Source organism: Arctopsyche grandis, chromosome 3 (genome assembly GCF_051622035.1).
Source record: "Arctopsyche grandis isolate Sample6627 chromosome 3, ASM5162203v2, whole genome shotgun sequence".
NCBI lineage: Eukaryota > Metazoa > Arthropoda > Insecta > Trichoptera > Hydropsychidae > Arctopsyche > Arctopsyche grandis.
The window spans coordinates 1970462-1995809 of NC_135357.1; the positions used below are offsets into that span (position 1 = coordinate 1970462).

Below are 25348 nucleotides of genomic sequence, written 5' to 3' on the forward strand. Positions count from 1 at the left end.
ATACGAGCTTGATTGAAATTAATTCGCACGATTGTGTCGATTATTATCATATTTTTTTTTACACTATGTTTGTTATTAAATTATTCGTTGCCGAGATACTTAATTTGTATTGACAGACACACACGAAAACGTACGTAGGTAAAATTCAATTAAACGCTAATTTGCAAGGCAAATTCGTTATGTAATGTTATGATGTGTATGTAAGGAAGTTTCGTTAACCCTTCAGATGCCAATTTTCCACTTTGTCAGTTCGCGTGTTCGAAGAATCGACATTTTCTAACGACGTACTCATCTACTTATGAGGTAGTAATAGTTGGGTCCTCTTTTACGACAGGATGTATTAATGATTTCTAATTAGCATTCTAATGTTCGTTTTTAGCTGTTAGTTAAATTATTTTAAACATCAAAACTTTAGCTACTAGGGTTTTTTTTAAACTAGCTATTATACATTGTAATGAGTAGTGGATAGTATAAATATTCACACTACTTATTGCAATGTATGTAGATAGTAGAGCTGAAGCTTTGATAATCGAAATAATTTTTAATAAAAATTTAAAATAAATGATTTTATTCACATTGTAATGAAAAATATAGAAAATACGAACAGGTGAATACCATTATTATATTATAAATGTATGTTGTTAGTCGAAATGCCTGGCATTGTTTGGCGAATGAGCTTTTGTAGTCTACGGACTAAGTTAGAATATATTTTTATATTGAGTGTTAATAGTTGATTCGTTTATTTTAGGGTTAAAAATTAGCATTACGCCGCATATTTTAAATGATGATTAATATTTAAATATATTAATATTCGACGGTGAACGTATACATTTAAATTTATTGAATTAATCCTGCTCATATGTAGAAGAGTGGCGTTTTTAGTTTTAACTTTTATATAAATATAAATGCGTCAAAAAAAATAATAATAAAACCGGTGATATTTATATTTAGATTAAAAAGACTCAATAAAAATATTATTATTATATGTACAGTTAATTCGCAGTATCCTAGCCTTTTTTTAAAACAAAAAAACGACGTAACTTTTGAGCATGTGTAATCTTTTTTTTTATTATTATACATATGTACGTATATGTATGTATGTATCTACATTGTATATACCAGGAAGGCCTAGCAGGTAAACCTCAATGCGACTTCCTGGCCAGTTAAAAAGATCGTTAAACAATTTATAGAGTTATTTTAAAGAGCATCATAGAGACTTCTATGGATAAATTTGCTAAAAATTTTAACATTTTATAAATCAAAAAATTCAAGATGTTGATTTGACCTAGAATTTTGCGAGAAATAGGACAAGGTTGCCAATTTTTTGGGACCGTTTGTATGAAATCAGATAAATTTAAATCTTTTAGTCACATATCCAAGGTGTGACCAGAAGTACCGGCCCGGGGATTGAACCCGTGACCATTCAGTTGAAAGCATTGCGCACTCACCAATGATCTATGCTATTGGTTTTAAATAGATTTATTCTTCATAAGCATAACACTAAAGCATTTTTGAGTCATGTGTTTCCATTCAATAGGGGAAAGTTTAATTTTAATTAGATTTGGAATTATAATAGATGCGCGTCTATGATTGAATTTCTTTTCGACGAATTTACGATTTCGCCGTTTCGCTTTTTAACAATGGCGAATTCCATTTTTAATGACGCCAATTTAATTTTCGAAACAATTAGTTATGACAGGTGTAATTATATAAACGCTGTCGACGTAGACGGGTCCGCATTGGAGACTAGCGTGGATCGTTAATGCCATTTATGGCCCGCGGCCCAGATCAATTTTGAAATGTGGATTGAAAGAACGTCTCACACTTAGATATGTATATATGTACATATGTATGTAGATCCCACTGTAAAGTTTCCGGATTGGTAATAAAAATTCAATGAAAAGCCTCTACGATATGATAGTATTATATGTAGGTATATTTTTCAATGAATTATTGGTTATAATGAAAGCGTATATATGTATGTATATGTAGCGTTTAGAAGTCCATTAAAGTGGTCTGGATTGGGATCGATAGAGTCATAATGATTTTTTTCTTCGGTTTGTTTGCCAATCTTTATTGATTTTGGAGCCATTAGCGGTCGTTTAGAAAATTAGTCGGCGTAAATTTATAGCGTGCATTTATAGATCACAAAGTAAAAGGTTTCCACGCTGAAATGGCGAATTTAGACTTTCTCTTTTTTGATTTACGAGGACACTGGCGACTGTTGGGAACTGGCCGAGATCATGCGAGGCCCTCCCGCTTCGAATCACGATCCAGATGTGGACCGAAACGCGTTAATTGTCGGCCAGTGCACTTCCTCTTCTTGCAGGGTGGGGGAAGGGTAGTCCTCTTTTTGTTTTGTCGAAAACGAGAACTCACAAAAGAGTAGGTATGTGTGTGTGTGTGTGTGTATAAAAAATAAAAGAGCGATGGGCTTTGTTGCCGCGTTGCAGTGTTGCTCATTTTTATACGACGCACGAAATGATCTCTCAATAGGTGTATTATAGCTCGAAACCGCAACTCGGCGGTAATAGATCAAGGAGTACAGTAGAGAAAGAATACAAGTAGTTGTTTCTTTAATGTATGTATTATGTATTAAAATTTTAGATGTATTAAAGTTGGAAAAATCTAAAAATTTCCGAATATGGGCTTTTAGGTTTGAATCTTACTCGCTCGTCGATGTCTTTCATTGATTTTCATTATTCTCAATGTTATTTGGATTTTAATTGATATACATATAAGAGTAATTCAGTAAGAAATTAGATGGGTTTGTAACTCAGGGATATACAAATATGAACACAATTAATAATATACAAACATGAAAGTCTAAATATCATGTTGATATTGAAGATTATATTTATTTTTAGGTACTTAGTAAATTAAGCTTTTTTGAATTATTTGTTTATATATGTATATGTATGTATATACGCTTCTAAATATAATTATTTTTTTATGTATTAAATTTATATAAAATTAAAAAAAAAAACACCGAATATTTTCAAAATACGTAATTCTATGAAAAACATGTCTACATATGTACATAGATGGAATTTATATTCTCGACTATTAGGGAGGATATAGGATATATTCGACCTTGTGTTTACTTTTCTAATTCCAAAATTATTATATCCATATATTGAAAATCAATATATTAAGTTTGACGACTCTTTCTATGAAATTGATTATCTATATTTTTAGTATAACGTACACAAATATTTACCGTTCAACGTATTGGCGAATCACTTTTTAACATAAAAAGGTCGATACAGTTATGCACATTTTCTTTACTCAAATAATGAGCATTTAAAAATATCTTAAAGCATATTATATGACCTTAAATAATCATACAAAATGACTATTTAATTTGAAATCGACTGCAAATTTCCTATACCTTATAAGTAACCACATCAGAACTCAACTACAATCAAAAGAACGAATCGTATCAAAACAAATCGTGTTTGTATTTTCGGCGAGCAATGCATACTGCGACTTCGGTCGATTCGGATCTAATTGCGATACGATCGTTAATTTTCAGTAGTTTGTCCGGTAACTGGAACAGCAGCAGATTTCATTACAGATACATAATATATTGACCGTGGATTAGAAGGGAATAGAAAGCCCGATCGTACAAAACGCCGACCGATTTAAATCAGACACTTCAATCAATTTTATTCCATATAAGTAATATGCGTAGTTGGAAAGCCGTACGATTGTTATTTAAACGTATATATCTATGTATGTATGTACAAGATGCAACATACTGCATATTTTACAGGTGCACGAAAACACGCCGATATTATAATAATGCATCGGCGAATCGCCCGAGGGCTGAAATTCCTCAATCGTACCGTTTATTGGACCTCTAGAGACGAGAGTAAAAACCCAAGAACTTGATCTTCGAGGTAGCACTCTTATATTCGATCGAAGCTTTCGTATTCAAACGTACTTACCAACATATTTTAAGTATTATAAAGCTAATATAGATAGCGTATTGTATATTAAAAATGACTTAGATTCAGTCCCGAGACGATTCCCAAGATCTTACCAACGAAAATTCAAATCATTCATCTCGAATATATGTACATACATATGTATGTAGGGGCTCCAAAAAACCGCCCGAAAGAAAAAGCCGGTTTTCAGCTTTTTTACAAATAAAAAGCCGATTCTCCGACTTTCACCGGTTTCAGAAAATTAAGATTAAATTTTTATATCGAAAAAAAAATTGTAAATATATATTTTATTATGTAAAAAAATGCTTATGAATTAAAATGAGTTATAAATATTATGAACTTTCATAAGATCATTATTACAAATATGTCAGCCGTAAAATAGCAGATCCTGAATACGCACAAATAAGCCTATGTACTATCGAGAAGAAGAACGCGCAAAAGCTACAAAAAATGGAAAACCTTATTTGTCGAAATTTTGAAAGGCCTTGTGTAGTTTATTGAAACTACTTTCAATAATATTATATTATATTCTAGTGGTTTATGATCTGGTCTTCATCTATTACTATATATCAAAGCCACCGCTAAGTGCCGTACCTTTTTTTTTGTTGTTCAAAGAAATATACATACGCCTATTCCCTAAGACAGTTTGGATACAATACACATTTTTTTTGATCTTTTATAGAAATTTGAAATTCATAATTGTTAGTCTAAAACATTAATAAAAGGAAAACGGAAAAAGCCGGTTGATCGAGCCAAAAAAGCCGGTTTTTCGGTCTCGGCTTAAGCCGGCTTGGAAGCCCTTAGTATGTATGTACTAGAACTGTCCTTATAGTGGTTTGTATCGCATTACAATTGTGCATTGTTTAAATATTTATATACATATAATATAACATAACGTTTTGTCATTGAAGAATGCACTACATGGCTTACAATACACATGCAATGCAAGTGTTTAGTAGGTGAGTGCATTTCCAGTGAGATATGTAATTTCATATTCTAGTATGTTTTGTATTCCGGTTTGAACCGCACACCTTCGGGCTGTCTCTCAGTTGTATGGCTTTTTTTAACCATTATTATTATTTCACGGAGATAGGGTTAACGTGTTCGTATGTGCATATATAGGCGGATCGAAAGTCAATTCTGGCTGGTTTTTTTTCGTGTGTAAATTTGAGTTATAACGATCCGTAACGGTGTGATAAAAAGTCGACGTAAAATTACAATTTGTACTATGAAACAAATGGGTACATGTGTGCAAGCATTTTTTGCGAGGGTCGTTAGATTAGTGTAGGTATTAAATATTCATGTATCGGTGCGGTAGACATGAGCCTTGTATTGCTAAATTAATGATAATGATTTAATATTTCATAAAATATTTAGAATATATAGGTTTGTTTGAAATTTATCATACCTTATATGTATAAGTGTGTGAAAAAGATTCAACTATGTAAATCCCTTAAATGGTTTTTCATAAAAAAAAATTCAATAAAGTAAAATTAAAAAGAGATGTATCAATTTCAGTCGACTTAAAAATTTGAAAAAATATAACAACGGTTTGAATTTAATTGACCAGTACGCAGTTTCATTGTTGATTGAAATAAACGGTGATTGAATTAGTTCTCCAATACAGGTACATTTTCTAAAAAGTGTTCAATGATAGAGCTATTGCATACTAGTAGCTATATAGTAGGTCGTGGGTTCAAGTCCCAGCTAAATACGCTGCTGGAAAGGTATAGTCGTTATTATTAAAAAAAAACAGAGATTGACCGTTTCCTGTTAGAATTTTCCGATTTTCGATCCTTCCTCTGAGTTCAACGCAAATTCTATTTATTATTATCTCGAATTTGTTGAATATTATAAAAGCTACCTACATAACATATGTAATGTATTTCTGGCAAATTTGCTGTGTATCAAAAATTTGTTGATTGTCTATAAATGTCTCTATTTGTATTATATGTACTGCTGTTTGAAATATTGTTAGTACTTACGTACAAAAATTAATCTAACCATGTATGTATGTCGCCTGGGGTAATTCCTATCATGGTACTCATTGTTTTATTTTATTTTATTTCAATCGAACATGTACAATCGCCTTTACAGATTGCTCTAAAGCAACGAGTGTACTAATACAGATACAATACAAGCATTTTTATACAATGCCGATCATCGACAGTGACATCTGTGGAGAAATTTTTGCAGCATTTTATTATAGAAATTGGCGAAACTCAAGACGCTGAATAACTTGAGATTTGCATAAGAAATACCAATTTACAGGAACCGTTTCAATGAAAATCGGAAGACCTAGTCACAAACCAAGGTTTGGCCAACAGCCACTAGTGGGAATGGAACCGTGACCACTCCGCTCGAAAGCATTATATGCTTAGCATTAGTCCACGCTGCTAATTACGAATGAAATATAGATAAGAGAAGTGCTTGCGTGTTACCCAAAAGCGTGTAAAGTCGGCAAAATCCGAAAGGAAACGATCGATCTGGAGTCACAAACCAAGGTCTGGCCAACAGCTACTAATGGGAATCGAACTTTGCTCGAAAGCATAGTATGATAACCACTAGTCCATGCTGCTGGTTAGCATATGATGCTTTCAATGATGTACTTACTATGTTTGTTAAAAAAATACCGAATATAAAGCCAAGGTTTATCATGATCAAAATAATCCATCTATTGATTCGTATATGTACATATCTAGATAAGATGTATTCGATTTGCTTCCAAGCTTTTTGTATGATTTTTTTAAATTACTGTAAAAATCTTAATATGATTCTTTAGTTTTAGTACTATCTTAAATAAATCTATTAAAATTTCCATACAATAAATAGCTTTTCCATTGATTTGAATACATAGATCAAAAACGCTGATTAAAAAAATCTAGCTACATATTGTATGCCAAAATAACTTTCAGAACATCCCTCTCATTGCGTTTCTCATGCGAAACTTTCGCACGACATGTGTGTATATATTTTTATATATGTACATAAATATTAAACGTACGAACGGATAGGTACTACATACATAAAGATAATACCTAGACAACTTCGTGCAATATTTCACGTTCGCAAATAAATTGTATCGCATTAAATTAACCACTATAATTGGTGTTCGGTCGTTTAGCGTGATTAATCTGTATGTGTTTTTTCCATTATTGTTGTTTCATTACTCTTTTTATATATTCCCTTGTTTTGAATGGCTTTGGAAGTTGGATTAGTTCCGAGTAATCACATGTGTCCAAACGGCATACTGCTATTAATTCAACGTTCAACGTTCAGCTTTTTATTTATTTTCTTACAAACCAATCTTTTGAGCTCGGGTAAATTTATTCATTCTCAGAATCCTCTGTGGGATAGTAGAAGTGTACAGGAAAATTTTTACTGTATAGTATATTCGAATTTAAATAATTTTAGTATGAACAAAATAGTCTTATGTAATTTAAGTGATAATTTTGTCAAAATTGGTTTCTATATTTTTTTATAATGTTTATAAATGCTAAATAACTATTTAGCATTTATCCTCATGTACGTATGTAACCTCCTGTATATGATACTGGAATTAATGAAACCATTATTTGTACTTTAAATGTCGATTCAATGCCAAACATCGCGGAACCAATAATGTTTAACTATGTACATATATTCACCAATTTAACATGTAATTATTCATTATCCAAAAATCATTGTAATTGGTTTTTGAATCAAGCAAATGAGCTGAACTATGATATTTGAATTATATGAAAAATGAGAGCTTTTTTTACATACCTCCTTTACGTTTCACATGGCTTTCGTGTCAGTGGTCATTTTTATCTCTTATCCGATAGTTTTCATACTTTGCCATATTGCTCATTTTGGTCATCAATACACGTTAATGTATCGTCTGCCATTACGTTGGAGATAAAATATCGTATACAACGCGTTTTAAGCACGCGGAAAGTAAATCTCCCTGACGTTTAATAAGCGTTCGTCCCGTATCTCCAACCTGTTCGCCTTGATATGGCGATATAAGATTTTAATCGTTTAAACGCCTATAATTCACTCTATATTTTATGAAATTTGCTCTATTGGTTCTCGTTATCTCTAATATATAAATATTTATAGTTTTAACTCTCATATGTATATATAAATTTCAAATTTGGCGTGTAGCTTCTTGTAGGGTAATACACGATATATATTGTTTTATGGCCAAATGTGTCAAATCTGACATTTCACGGCTTAAAGTATATCTCTTCACGGAGTTTTATCTGCAAGATAAGTATTCAATAAGAAGTTATGTTGTATCTAATTGTTAATATGATTTACAATAAGCTTACATACATTTAGTTTTTTACAATAAGCTTACATACATACATCACATACAATTATTTTTAGTTATCAGCTGATTTAATTTATCTGATGATTGAAAAGTTCATTTATGTAAATACATAAACTCATTTATGGACAATCATACAGTGATAAACTATTCTTAAAGCATCCTTAGTATTAATAATCTATTCTAAACTTGTAAGGTTCCCGGCATAAGTGAGTATACATATTGCCGGCAGCAACTCATAACCTCAAATTTCATTGTTTATTCCTTCATAATTACTGTAGAATAAATTTAGCGCCCCTGCCTATTAAATGTAATACTAGAATATGATGTTAGTATCCATATAAATGGTTGATTAAAAAATAGGATTAATATTGAATTTCGTTTGCGGTCAAAGTGTCAAACGAAGCCTTTTAACCTTTCGCGTGTCAAACGCAAAAAGTTTCCCTTAGAATGCTACATATAATATATTAAAAAAGTCGCCACTTAATGTGATCAAAATTGGATTTTAATCAAAATTTAACAGCACACGTTGATTCAACGTAATAAATATTTGACGTAACTGTAAAATATTAAAATTACTTACTTATCTACATAATATGTAAGTATGTTAACACGCCGTTATTTATAATACAAATATTTTTAAGAAAAAAAGTTAATACGATATATTAAACTTTATAATCCAAACTTGATCTACAATTTGTAATAAACATATAAAATTTGCAATATTTCATGTGCGACGATGAAATAGCTATAAAGCATGACATTTCGTGCGAAACTTTGGCACACTTACGTATTTCATTGTACAATACACTTCACTTCCTGTTATAATATTTTATTCTTATTTAAATATATGCACAATTTACTACAATTATCTTATTATTTACATACCAATAAGTGAAATGGTGCGTATAGTAATTTAAAAAAAACATATTTTCATAAACGAATGGTGTATAATTTTCGAATTCGTATTTTCTTAGATACTTTTCTCAGAATGTCGAGAGTAACTCGTGAGCGGTATTTTTAAATTGCTCCTCTCTGGTACCTGGACGAGGAGAGGTGGCTCTCGAGGGCATGAAGGTCCATCCAAGGGCCAACCTACCCTATAATTACCGAGCTAGAATTATTAATCGATATCCCCAACAGCCGCATTTTTGTATGAATGTGGACCACCGCTCGAAACGATCGGTTTAATACTACCATTTCTCTTATGTGTATTTTATATCCATCTATTTTACAAAATGTGTAGGTGATTTCGGGTAAGTGGATAACGAATGTTTGCTTGAAACTATATGGTAATAAAAATTCGCATGAACGTGCTGTTGGAATGTGTGCTTGGAAAGTATTCTGAATTGTAAGATTTGAATTGAGCAGTTTTGATGTGTGTTTTAGAATATTATTAAATTAACATTCAAGGCTGGATTTCAGTTGAAAACTATGTATATTTTTAATATCTTGAATTTTTCCGGTAATAATTCGTCATATATATTTAGCTATACCTACGTATATTTAACTGATTAACCATGAATCTTAAAATGTAAGCACGTATTGCTTATGTACATATGTATTATTACAATATATCTTGTTTTGTAATAAAATATCGGTTCTATGATAAAACCGTACAGAAAATTAAAAAATGCGTACAATATAAAAAGTGAACTCGAACAAAATGTATTGGACTCAAATAAAATAAATAACAATCCAAAAATATAAATCTAAAAATGTGCATAATGCGCATACTGCTCAAATATAAAACTGATCATTTTCTATTTTACAATTTTAATTTAATTTTGTTAGTAATCATATAGAATTATATTATTCTAATGTTAATATACAGCATAATAGGAAAAATAGCTCAAAAAGCTATTTACAATCCTTATAAATGCTCATAATACATCTAATACATAATATTAATCAAAGACTCACTAAAGTCGATGACCTAAAGCAGATTGTGTTGAGGTAATCTGTGTTTATACCTGAAGGGTATAGACATTTTTTTGTAATCACCCAGACTCTTCACAAGTGTGTTAGTATGGTTATTAGTGATTCTGTCATGTAATTTACTAGTTTGTTTGTTAGTAATGTTATTATTCATGGCATGCAGTTTTTTCATGTTAGTATATATGGGTGTGTTATAAATTATTTTTAGGGATTTATTTTGTATTATTTGGAGCTTGGAAAGATTAGTATTTGAGGCGTTATTCCATATAGTTGAAATACGTGAAAAGGATCAAACAAGTGGATATATAAGGGCCCATGTATGATATTTACCAAAATGATCAGTTATAATCTTCAATTTTTCCATTCATGTTAGGTTGTCGTTCACAACAATTGACGGCAGCTATGCAGGAACTCTGTAAGAATCACTGTCGTAAATAAGATCGATAATTATTCACCGGTTAATTGGTACCAGCATCTTTCGACGTCGCCTCGGACGGAAAGGGTTATTAATTCGCGAGTGAGACACGACTTCAGCCACTCGATAATAAAGACATGACGACCTGTCCAAAGGCGCGTTTACACCGCTGGATATTATATTTTAACAAGATCAAATACCTACGCTCAGCGGTCACCTTTCATATACACAGGTGATCAATTTTTACTTTATCTATGTACGCAGTGACAATAGATGAAGTTTTGTGATCATGCGAAAATTCGAACTCGAGATTTTGACTGATTCGAACTCGGAATCGATCACTGATGTGTGTGTGTGTGTGTGTGTGTGACTGTGTATTTTGGGGATTTTTTGAACACCGTTAGTCCTATCAAACTGAAACTTAGTATTGGTTACTGATATTCTTATCGACACGAGGTAAATTTTTTTCAAGTTTTTAAGTTGACCGGAAATGCTACCTCCCCTTATAGGTGTCATCAAAAAATCATTAAATTTTATAAACTGGAAGTGGGATTTTTTCCTCTTAGAAAGGTCAAATATGTTGTGACCACGATTCTTTCCACACTCCTGAATGTATCAAGCTAAAATTTATATTTGTTTTCTTTACGTTCTAACTTAGAGCTGATAAGGTTTTGGTCAGAATTCGTAAACTGGAAGTAGTATTTTTTTTAAAACAATATTTCATTAGTTTATTTTGACCTTTTAAATTATTTTAATCTTCTTGATATTTAATGTGTATAATATTTATAGTGATTTTAAGTAATAAAAAAAAATTGAACAAAATCCGACAGCCGGAAGTAGAACTTTTGTCTTGTGTAAGTTTCCCTACATTTGCGCTCAATTTGTATCGAAAATACTCTCATAACCGGTATGTGTAAACGTGTATGTATGTTTAATTATCGAATTTTGTTTTGTTACATTCTTATATTCCTCAAATATATAGATAAAGTCATGAGTTGGTCACATCCGAAGTTTTTTTTATATATATCTATTTTTTTATATATACATACATATAGTGTAAGTCGCTTTTAAGTTAATAAAAATAAGACGAAATAAATTTAATGATTTAAAATATTATATAACGAAAGCTCGAAACTACCGTTGGCCGTCTGACGCTCATCGATTGCCGTCATTAAACGAGCACTTAATCGAATTATAAAACGCGTCAATGATGGTTGTAGTGCCACCATTAAAATTCGACAACGTTTCATTTTGGCTAATACAATTTTTTATTTGGCACACAAAACACTGTCATTATAAACGCCACCGCTTCTAAACATGCCCCCGAATTGCATAAGTCCAACTATTAATAACGCTATATATGTACATAATTGAGTATTTTTACTTTTTCTATATATGTACGTAGTAATAATAGTTGAAGCTTTGTGATCTTGCCAAAGCACTAACTCGAGATTTTGACTGATTCCAACTCAGAATCACTATCATTAATTACGTCTTCATGATCTAGAAATTTGGGTGTCTGTGTATTTTGGGGATTTTTTGAACACCGTTCGTCCTATCAAACTGAAATTTAGTATCGGTTACTAGAATTCTTATCGATACGACGTAACTTTTTTTCAAATTTATAAGTTGACCGGAAATGGTACCTCCCCTTATAGGTGTTCTCTTCTTTTTAAGTTTTTTAATGCAATTATCTCCCAAACCGCTAACTGAATTGGACTGAAATTTTTTTACATGTAATAAAAATAATACTCTTTATAACTTTATATTTTTTAAATATTTTTATCTGAACCGGAATTAGCACTTTTACTCTAGAGAGTCGAGGTTTTTTAAGTTTTTCTCGGAAATCCTTTAGTTTATTGAACTGAAATTTGATATCTAAAAGTTTAAACTTAATACCAAGTTATGTATAAAATTTGTTAAGCATCCGTTAACCGGAAGTGGCAGTTTACCCTTGCTCGATCTTTCTTCCACTATTTTTTTCGACCCTTTAAACATGTGTGTTCTTCACGAAAAAATTCAAGTATAATTCTTGTACTAATGTAATGAAAGTAAAAAAAAATCACTAAATTTAATACACCGGAAGTGGGATTTTTTCTTCTTAGAAAGGTCAAAAATGTTGTCGCCACGATTCTGTCCACGCCACTTAACGTATCAAGCTGAAAAATTATATTTTTATTCTTTATGTACTAACTTAGAGCTGCTAAGGTTTTGGTAAACCGGAAGTAGTATTTTTTTTAAAACAATATTTCATTATTTTATATTGAACTTTTAAATTATTTTTATTTTCTCGATATTTAATGTGTATAATATTTATCGTGATTTTAAATAATAAAAAACCGGAAGTGCTCACATAATCGTTACGTGTGAACGTGTATGTACATATATTTAACTATCGAATTTTGTTTTATGACCTTCTTATATTCATCAAATACATATGTACATTAAGTCTTGGGTTGGTCACATCCAAACTTTTTTCTATATTAATTCGAACTGTAATAAGTAAACGATTCCAATCTTGCATAAATTTATTTTTGTAACTGAATACGTGTAAGCAGGGATCGGTGTTAATATCGAGGTAGCTTACATACGAATATGTGCTCGAGGGTTTAGATCGCTATCTGAGTGATATTTGGGACGACACACGCTTCATTGCCCTCTCTGGACACCTGTCCTTTTCACGGCACGTCGCCTTTGCTCTTCAGAGGAGGTGGAGGATAGAAGGAGAAGACAAGAGATGGTATCTTCGATGTTGAAGCGAGCCGTTGAGCTTTAACCCTTCATTAAGGCCGAGGAAAGGGATCGTTGTCTGAATGTCTCAATGTCGTTAATGATCGTATTCGTGCTCAGCGAACCGGAATTTGTAGAGATTTTTGAGTGTAGGAAGACTCTAGGTATACATATATATAGTGGTAGATTTTATTATAATATTAATTTCATAGTGAGATCCCATTAATACTAATATGTATATACATATATTTAAAATCATATGAAATTTGTAGTGTGCATTATTTAACTAGGTCTAGATCGTAAATGGTGAGTAATAAAATACTAATTAATTTATGTATGAAGTCAAGGAAGTATATATACATATATTATATATGTAAATGTATTGAAAATTGTTTAGAAATATTTATTGTTGATTTGATTACAAATAGTTAAAATTAGTGTGTATAGAATAGTCTCCTTCTACTCGCAAGCGTTATTGTACTAAATTCACTCTAAACGAAAGGTATAACTTCGGTCTAATTCTTTCAATTCCAATTGAAAGTATTCTAGAAGGTATTTCAATGCCTAATATATTGAATATATTTTGTAAAAAATCATTCTTGGATATTTGTGACTCCAAGTCGATCGTTTCCTATTAGAGTTTTCCAATTTATTTGATTTCATTGTTGAAGCGGTTCCTTAAAATTGGCAAAAACCATCTTACTCGCTGTGCCACAAATATCTGAATTTGATTTATGTACAATATGTAAAAAATTATGTACAAGTCTATATCCATAGATATCTCTATGGATTAATTAGTTGTTAATTTCGTGTTCTTCAGCCTGTCGAAATATGTACAGTGATTTATATAATAAAAAATGCTACAATGTTTGTAATTAATTGTCTTGGAAGGCGCATTGGGGTTTACCTGTTAGGCCTTTCTCGTATATATTTAATATGTAAAATAAAATAAAAATAAAATATTAAACGGCAAATATTGAAAGTAAAGAAACAGGACGATATACATACATACATATGTATGTATGTACAGTTTCGAAGCATGCATTCCTCGCTTAGTACTCAAATTTCCATAAGATCTTTGGGTTATTTTGATCACGTATTTTCGGTCGAAATTCCTACCAATACACACCCACAGTTCCATTGTCTCGAATATTGCGGAAATCCCACGAAATTCTTTAACGATCTATTATTTATGGTCTATCGCGTTAGTACATACATATATCCACGCTCTAATCTCATCTTATTATTATATTTATATCTATTTTTCAACAGCTTAAAATCTTAGTGCACAAATGGTGAACTAAAATCCATTCGAGTAAATTTAACTATGTAACTATGAAAGTTTTTATGTTTGTAATTTATCATGCACTATCGTAGATGAGTTGATTGCTGATTAAATGATCACGCGCTTCAAATTTACACGATTTGCTTTTTCATTTGTCATTCATGGTTAGCTGTCATTGCGACGGCATTGATTTTTGTGGAACAGAAATTCGAATAGATCTAAATGTCAGTTGTTGATTTACATTATATTTCATAGAGTGTGTGTAAACTCTTTTTATTCACATTAGTAAAGGAGAGGTATTTTCAATATTTGAAAAAGTCTACATCAATATAATATATAAGATTTTTTGATTATTGATCAATCATACTGATTCTATTTACGTGTATTTGTTTCGTATAAATGTATGTATGTAGATATACATTCAAAGCCTGTCTTCTAAAATTTGTAAAATACGCATTCATGATATAAAAACACTGTTCATTAGATAATTTGACTGCAGTGGCGGAACGCGAAGTCATAACATCAAAAATACCAAAAAATTAAAAACGAATTAGTGTCGTATGAAAGTCCGATACAAGCTATTTGTAATTTTCCGACTCTTATTATATTATATTTATAGTAAATGGTAAAGAATTATTAAATTTTTTATACAATAATTAGGAAGTTTGACATTTAATTGTTGATCTTGGCATACTGTTTAGGAGTGATTTCAAATTTTCGACTCATATCTCAGATATGTGCTGTAGGGCTACCAAAATGCTTGGATTTGTTTTGCGCAATGCTCACTACTTCCAAGATCCAAGTTAAGTATAATGGTGTTGCTTTATTGTTCGCTTGTCCGAAGCATATTAGAGTTTGGGTCTGTAATTTGGAGTCCCACTGAAATTAAATTCTCTCTCTTGATAGAAAGAGGAAATATAAATATTTACCCCATTTATTTCCCACTGCCTTTTTACAAGCTATGCTAGGCTTTGATTCACTATCTTCGAGAAGTACTATTGACATTTTTTAATATTTCTTTGGAGTATTAAAGGGAAGAATTAAAACTCTTCGATTTTATTGGAATTTAGATTTTCGGCGCCTGAATGTGGTAGAGCTTTGCGTCATCATTTACTTTTCCAACCTATTCCTGCGAAAACGTCTGCTTTCAATAACTCGTCTTTTGTAAAGGCTATCCGGTTCCTTAACGTGATAGATGAACATTTGGACCTGTTATATTGTCATGTTGATGAGATGGTTAGTTTCTTGAGATTTAACACGATTCTTTTTGAATGAGATGAATGATTGGTAATTTTTATTGTTCTTTTCTTTTGTTGCAAGATTGGTGTGACACTTTGGGGCAAACTGTCAGGTCACATTGGTCATATTATTGTTATTGTTATTATAAAAATAATAGATAAATAAAGAAATGTAATGATTTCGTGATTAAAATTTCACAAAAAATAAATCAATATTTGCCATCGTACATATTTTTATTTTTATTGTTACAAATCAATATACACTCGTCATTACAGATTTGCTCCAATGCGACGGGTGTACGTTAACGAAATACAGAATACATAAACAATCATAAATCAGAAATACAGTAATACATATACAATCAGAATATAAAGCATATAACAATTATTCAGAAATAATAATCATAGATACATCTATGGATTATTTTTAGATTTTTTTGTGTACAGTTTTTATACATATAATAAATACGAAATTATAGATATGTCTATAGAGATATCTATAGATTTCAGATCACTGTGTATAATTATTGCAAATTATACACAGGCAGATTTTTGTGACAACAGGATTAGATCTAATACCAATTTTCAGGAACCGTTTCAGCAATGATCAGATAAAATTGGCAAACTCTGATAGAGAAACGATCGATTTGGAGTCACAAAACCCCCAAATCTAACCAGCAGATGGCGAGGACTCGAACCTTTGACCTCAGTGGTGCTAAATATATACGCTACCACTAAGCCAAACTGCTGGCTATATATGTAGTCATGTGTGACGTGTTTCTTTATCCGTATTAAAGTGCTGTCTATTTCATGGACTATTATCGATTTAATTACTGAATAATTATTTTAATCATTTTTTGCCCCAACATAAGAGCATCAATCTCTATAAGACGATTGAGCCGTCTTGCAAATATTAAACGTCAGAATAATTATTGGCGACTAGACTTGTAAGCGTGTTCAATAATAGGCGTACATCCGGCGTTTCGATCGAGAGGAAAAGTGATTTAATGATCGATAATTTTCTTCGATGCGTAACGTCGTCGTTGAAAATGAAAATTGCGTAACTTACGCTCTCGTCAGTGACAATTTCCCGTTTGTGAATGTGTATTATATGTATATTATGTATGTAGACGTACAGTATATGATTGCTTCGATGTTCGATTGCACCGAACCGACAATTATCGCGTCCGTATTGATTTCGACGGCAATAAAACGAATGATTTAGGCGGGGCTCCGTGGGATGGACTGGCCTGAGGCCATCCGAAATAAATTAATTATTAACAATCCGCTCTGGCGGTAACCGAAGTTGTAAATCAAAATGTTTCGCGAGCGCAGAGGGTTAACTGTGCGTAGAGAATTTTATGCGGATGGATTTATGCGCGCGCTCAAAACTAAAAGATAATCCAGGAATGCTTTCAACGTTGATTATAATAAACGGTGGACGAAGAATATGCCTGTATTGTAATCAACTATCAGTCAAAGATGCTATGCATGTAGTAAACATCATATATGTATATATGTACGAAGCTTTTGTTACTCTTATTGAAGTGTAAACTTTTACAGGGATGGTAAATTCATACCTGATGTACATGTGTATTTTATTTTTATATGTACCAATACATCTTATATCTATTTTAATAGCTACTAATCTAATGATCATTTTCTATTTTACAATTTTAATTTAATTTTGTTAGTAATCATATAGAATTATATTATTCTAATGTTAGTGTACAGCATAATAGGAAAAAGAGCTCAAAAACCTATTTACAATTCTTATAAATGTTCATAATACATCTAATACATAATATTAATCAAAGACTCACTAAAGTCGATGACCTAAAGCAGATTGTGTTGAGGTAATCTGTGTTTATACCTGAAGGGTATAGACATTTTTTTGTAATCACCCAGACTCTTCACAAGTGTGTTAGTATGGTTATTAGTGATTCTGTCATGTAATTTACTAGTTTGTTTGTTAGTAATGTTATTATTCATGGCATGCAGTTTTTTCATGTTAGTATATATGGGTGTGTTATAAATTACTTTTAGGGATTTATTTTGTATTATTTGGAGTTTGGAAAGGTTAGTATTCGAGGCGTTATTCCATACAGGTGAAGCATAGGTGTATTATTTCCGTTGCTGTATTGAGTTTTTGGGAAAATGTTTAAAATACCCACTCAAGCTAACTTCAATCTTACGGACAGTGTTGATTTATGGGTCTTTCGCAATCTCGGCTTCGCATCGTTGGCAAAAGTACGCAATTTGCATCTGTTCTGTATGGGTATTATATGGTATGAGGTTTTGCATGTCGTTGTCCGATCATTCGGCGTATAAATCGCGCAATTTACGATATTGTACACCATAAATAGAGTCGGGCTTATCGACGCGAGAGGCGATTTTACAGCGTCGCATTTCAAATTAGTATAAATCCCGACGCGAAGATTGTAAATAAATTATTCGAGCTGGAAAAAATTTGAATAATGTGTCTCTATTGCTTTGTTAAGATTTCAGTTGTTTTTTGTTTGAAATTGATTTGTTAAAAAAAAAAATTGAGAGTCGCATGCGCGAGCGCGTCGTTTGGATTTACATATACAGACGTATATAGAAATAATAGTTGACGCTTGGATTTAATCACAATCATTTAATTTTTTTATTGTTATGTAAATGATAAAGATCAAGCCTGCCTTAAATTGATTCATTTCATAAAATAAGTGTTCATCAATTTATTCATATGTGATCTTGATGGTATCAAATGAATAAAGGAGGAATTATTTGGAATGCAGGATAAACTGCTTGGACATTCTGATTGATTTTTGTATTCAAATTTTAAGTAAAAAACAATTAATGAAATCATTTCTAAAAAGTTAAGCTCAATACATACCAACATATTTTAAAATATTAAATGCTTTTTATTATTACTAAATTATGTTCACAATACATCTTATATCTATTTTAATAGCTACTGATCCACTGATCATTTTCTATTTTACAATTTTAATTTAATTTTGTTAGTAATCATAGTATCATGTTATTCTAATGTTAATGTACAGAATAATAGGAAAAAGAGCTCAAAAATCTATTTACAATTCTTTTTTAATAAATATGAGTAAACTCACAATATATGAGTATGTGTACATATATATTTAAGTTGTATCTGCTTATCTCTTTTACAGATCAAATTACACTGAGCAACAAAAAAAAAATTACCTTAGCAGAAATTAATCAATCTTTACTAAGTTTAACCCACTAAATTCGAATATGATAATGATTTTTGTTGGTTTGCTTTCGTTTACGAGATATGAGCGTTTAAAAAAAGGTGGAATTTTTACAGTTTTTTGGCTTTTGCGATCTATAACTAATAATCTAGTATTGCTGTATTCAAAATGAGTATTGGAATCAATAGTCATATGTTTTTCCTATTGATTGTGATATTTCATTGCTTTAAAATACTTATAATTAATTATCTAGCGAATTTTAAAAGTCAAATATATATTTTTTGTTACACATTTATTTTTCATGCTATTATGCGTTTATTTGGCCAGTTTTTTTTAATTTCACCACGTTTATAAGGATTGGTTTTCCATCTCAATATTTTTTTTTATCTAAGCGTACTAACTCGAGTGGTAATTACGTTAGAAAGGCTTTCGTTGGTGCCCGTGTCCGTACACATTTGTGACGCAGATATGTAGTGTGGGTGCAAGCGAGATGGCAAGTAGTAAGATAATCAATACATTGCTTATGAAGTGGTTTACGTGTATTTTCTATATTTTTATTTAAAAATATCAATAAATACATATGTACATATATGCAAAATTGATCGTAAAATTTAACTCTATCTAAAATAATATATCTTTCATTCAAAAATTCAATACCTGTTTTCAAATTTGTATGTTAATTAATTTCAAGTCGAAAATGAAGATTTCGGATACCACTTGATAGCCTTATAAGTGATATATTTCAACGGAATCGATTTATTTCACTCGAGAGTTGGTTCTGTTATTCGATATTGTTATTTTGAGATGAACTTTAAATGCGTATCATTCGTTTTGATCCGACACAAACATTAACATTACTCACGTATTTAATACGCTTTTAAAATAAAAAAGTAACATTACTCACATATTTAATACGCTTTTACCGTGAACTGAAATGCGCATCGCACGTTCCATACATTAGGCACGTGCGTTTCGTTAGTTTTTCACAAATGGGTTATATTTTCAATAATAATACACGTACGTGTATGTGCATAATGTATATGGCTAAAATCAATAGTATATAAAACATTGCCTTGTATTGATGTGTATACATATATAAAATGTATGTAGATTAGACTAGAGTTACGAAACTGACTCAGCTATACAAATATAATACATATACGTTAATTGTGACTTTGACCCTTTTAGAACTAAGCCACTGATGTATCGTACGTAGGAATAATTAAAGACGTATGTCTGATGCAGAATATGTAATAAATATTTATAATATCCATTTTTTTTTTGCTTAGAATTATATCGTCGAACGTTGATTTATACAGCGAGTTAGTAAAAAAATACGCAGAGCACGACACACGTAACGAATTCGTTATAGACGCGAAAATTAACGATAACGACAGGCTAAATACGTCGTTATAGAGCTGAAAGCATGCGAAATAAATCGGCAATTCAAAAACTGTAGTTTTATATGTATTTTTATTATATTTTAAATGATGAATAGGGTACGTTTTACATACATATTTTGCGTATTGATTTGACCCTTTTGTATAATTTAATTTTTAGTACTCAAATAATATAAATTTAATAATTTGATAATGCTTATATTATATTGAAGTGTTTAGTTTTCATATGCGAATAATTTTGATTATATTTTTTAGACCGGAAGTGGATTTTTTCCGCTTTGAAAATGCTATAGTTTGTCATTCCCGCTGTTAAAAAATTGTCGCTCAGATTAAGATACGACACAGCAGCATCATCAAAGTCGATAACGGTCTACTTCCGGTGTGTGTGTGTGTGTGTGACAAGAACAATGGAACTCACCGGAAGTTGGGAACAATTCACGCGAATAATAAGGGGACCCACACACATATTTGCGTCGCCGAAAGCTCTTTGTTTTGATTTGAAAGACGCGGTTTAAGTTTTGGCGCAGATGATAATGGATTTTAAATGATTCTCATAATTCCATATTTCGCAACATCGCTGTTAGGAATATCGTCAAAGAACAGGTCTGCTTGTAGTAGTAATTCAGATGTATACATTTATACGTATCTGTATGATACGAGTCATATCGTAAGTATGGATTCTTATTAGCATTTTTATTGGCGTACAAGCCGTGACAGTAATGGCTTTGTTAGTGGACGGGGCGCGACCCTAATGGTGCCATATTTATATGTTAAATCTTATCCGACAAACGAAATTTTTATATTTTATAATAAAAAGACGTATACTATATCAGATTTATTGCGTTGGAAGCAAATTAATATGTTCTATCCATGATTTATTCCATTAATTCATAAATCGACGCACGGAATCGTATCGGGTGTCTCTCATTGACCTGAATTTTATATATTTTTTTCTGGTTTAAAAATGCGCATATTATTTAAAATTTGCTCTCGTATTATTATACTAGTGTTGTGCCCGATGAAATATCATCGCATAGATTATGGCATATTAATTTATTAAATAAAAAAATTTAAAAGAAATGTGTCGGTTCTGTGTTCGATCAGCATCGCGGTCGTATGTTTTGCAAATACCTTTATAATATAATTCATTTAATGTTTATATTTAATTGTATTATATGAAAAAAAGTGGTTCAAAACCGCGCTTCATCGAATAATATTTTTGTATTTTTTATACGGTGTGACGTAAGCAATAGTTAGTCTGAAACAGACATGCAATATAGTGATATACCCGATGAAAATTTAATCGGGTGTATTATAAGTAAAAAGTACCTACTTACCTACATACATATACATATGTATATAAAATATGAAACAGCAATAGAAAAATTAATTAATTAAATTCATATTCAATAGATGGCGCTAAATGCTCTGAGACTATTTTCCTGGAGGAAACATTCGTAGCAAACAGTATATATATAGAATTTTTTCTTCGTAAATTTTGTTGGCAGTGAGGTACATATGTATGTCGAATCGAAACGACTATTATAGTACGGCGAGCGTTATTGCACACAGACACAGCCATACAGAACACAGACAGAATAGCGCTATTATACATATGTATATGTAATATAAATATTATTTTATATGAACTTCCATTTATTTAGAAACAAATTTATTTGATTGACAATTGGTGATTATTTTCAATGGATTTTTAAATTCCATAAATATTTTTTTTTGTGTGTCAATAAATTTGATAGTTTTTAATTTTAATAAAAAATTGAAAGCACATTTATATATTTGCAATAAAAGCTTGGAAAGCCGTGGAAATGCGTTCGATTTTTCTATAGCATTATTCTACATATAGAAGTTGATTAATTTGAACTAAATAATGTATGAATTTAAGTTTTTTTAAACTAGCTTAATTAACTTTAATATACATACGATTTATCTGCCTGAAGAAAACGATTTTCGGTCAATGCGTTTTGCCAGCGATGACGTATATATGTGAAACTTGGACATTAAACATCAATATGCTACACACAGCTCAATGCACTCAAAGAAGTATGGAACGCTGTATGTTCGGCATAACGAGGAAAGACAGGAAGTGGAACACATGGGTGAGAAGTATGACAATGGTTGTGGACATAGTGGATAGAGTAAAGAAATTGAAATGCCAATGGGCGAAAGGTGGACGAAATAAGTGCTAGAATGATACCCGAGAGAATGCAAAAGGGTAAAAGGAAGACAGCAAGGAAGATGGGTAGACGAAATTATGAAAATGTGTGAGGAATTAGGAAATTAGAAGAAAACAGAGACGGCTGGAAGCGTGTTGGAGAGGCCTTCAACCAGCTGTGGATGATGTACGGCTGTAGATGATGATGATACGATTTATTTTATTTTTACATAAAAGTATAAATACTATCCGGAATTTTTGAAAGTTTTGTTTGATTTTTGTAGGAATATTTTAATGACCTAACTTTTTAATATCATATTCAATATTGTTTTAAAAAAATTAAATAATATTAATATACCAACAGCTATTTGAGATGATTGTTTTAAATGTTTCGATGAAAAAATGTATGTATAATATTAATCTTAATATTGAACATCACAAATTAAAGCTGCCAAATAGAACTTACATATAAGGAATTGAGTCTTATTTTGATGTCATTTGAAATTGAGTAGACAATAAAGAATACAATTTATTTATGGGAATGCATCATTGATCGGCTCGCACATATGAAAATTATCATTGAATACAGTTTCATTGAAAAAGTCGTACTTTTATGCATCAATGGACTGTTGCGACATACCCCAGATAAAATCATCAACTGTGACAAGGTCCGTATGATCTCGTGGGAAAAAAAGGCAAAATAAACCACACTACCTATGCCTAATCTGCCATCGGCATTTGGCATTATCAGATGTTGTCAAATGTACGATATATAAAAATGTGAAACGGTCATTAGAGTGCATTCTAGTATCTGAAATATGTACATACTGAGATTCTTCATGAGTAATGGAATTCTTGCGATCGGATTGTTGTGTAACTATCAATCTAGTGATTTGTTTAGTTGATTAATTGATTCGTATGCAGATTGACTGTCGCTGGTTTTCAATCCCATTGTCTCGCTCGTCTTCCCGTGTCTTTTGTGTTTTCTGGGATTGAGGACTCGGATCAATGACGTGCGTCATCAACGTCGTCGTCTATAAGGGCGTTCACTTCCGTTATGATGTTCAGTTCTGGTGGAACTATCTTTGGGATCGATCGTCCGAATCCTTCCGAAAATAAGTGAGTCAATTCTGTATTGAATATTTAATTAATTAGAAGAGATCGCGTACCAAAACATAATCGCCGTGTGAAGTTTATGTGAGGCGTTTCGAACGTATGCGTGTCTTAATGGCTTAAATTATATATGTTATACGCGTTTGAAAAATCTGAAAAAAATAGTTATCATTGAAAATATGTTCTATTTAAATATTTTGTCATAATATAGTTATGTGTTGTAGGAATTTTAAATAATTTCTAAATTTATATAAAAAAAGAAGCTTTTTTTTTCGGTACATTATGTTCGTTGGAACATGACACATAATTTAAACATAGTAAAATATGAAAAATAAAACCAATGTACTTAAATTGCGACGCAAAATGTAAATTTTACATGTAATATAATATATACATGTTGAAAATCTTAAAAAAAGTTTTCCATTTTCCTCAATATGATTATGTATGTATAAATTTGATGACGCCTATGAATGTTTTCTTAACATTTTGCAATCATTGTATCTTAAAAGCAAATATAATTTATTTTATGGTCGTTTTTATATGCTTCTATTTACATATAAAATGAAATATAATATTTGAAGATTTTAAAATCTTCTTGAGCCATCCATAATTAGTCGTACTAATATTTACTAATATACATATGTACGTACTAATTATGCGAATTCTCATCATATAATGGATGTTAATTACGTTTTAAATACAAGTATGTGTATTTAATAATTACAAATAAATAATAATAAATTTGGATGTGACCAACCCACGCCTTTGTCTATGTATTTGAGGAATGTAAGAAGTATAAAAAACAAATTTCGATAGTGAAACATGCGTACATGTATATGTATTTCACACAAACCGACTATGATAGCATTTTCGTTACAAATTGAGCGCAAAAGTAGGGAAACTTACCCAAAACAAAAGTTCTACTTCCGGTTGTCGGATTTTATTCATTTTTTTTATTACTTGAAATCACCATAAATATTATAGACATTAAATATCATGAAAATAAAAATAATTTAAAAGGTCAAAATAAAATAATGAAAATTTGTTTTAAACAAATTACTACTTCGGGTTTATGAATTCTGAGTAAAACCTTATTAACTTTAAGTTAGTACATAAAAATAGAAATATAAATTTTCAGCTTCATGCGTTCAGGGGTGTGGAAAAAATCGTGTGGTTACAAAATTTTGACTTTTCTAAGAGGAAAAAATCCCACTTCCGTTTAGTTAGATTTGACGATTTTTGATAAATTTGACAAAACTTTATCTTTGACAATCGATTTACGTAGTACGTATGTATGTATGTAGAAAGTATGTACGTAGTAACAATAGATGAATAATGAAAACAGGAATTTCATAAAATGACAAAAACATATCAAAACATTTGGATTCACGATATCACATGATTTTAAAACGAGCTTTAGAATAAAAAACAATTAAAAAATTTTAATAGCTTCTTTGAAAGCATAAGCTTATTTACGTAAAGTAACTAAAAATCTGACAAAAGAGAAATTTAAAATATATTTATTTTTTAATCGACGAAACGTGTGAAAAATATTTGATGTGATGAAATGTTCAGAAATATA

At 30.9% G+C, this 25348-nt stretch overlaps 1 protein-coding gene across 1 annotated transcript in view; it reads left to right on the forward strand.

The window, feature by feature from the left end:
• The first annotated feature begins 8152 nt into the window (after positions 1-8152).
• Positions 8153-25348, forward strand: part of LOC143910016 (uncharacterized) — a 358729-nt gene continuing 341533 nt past the window's right edge. Inside the window, exon 1 of the mRNA XM_077428351.1 lies at positions 8153-8227. The gene's annotated coding sequence lies outside the window, so the exon portion shown is untranslated. The remainder of the gene's footprint in view (positions 8228-25348) is intronic.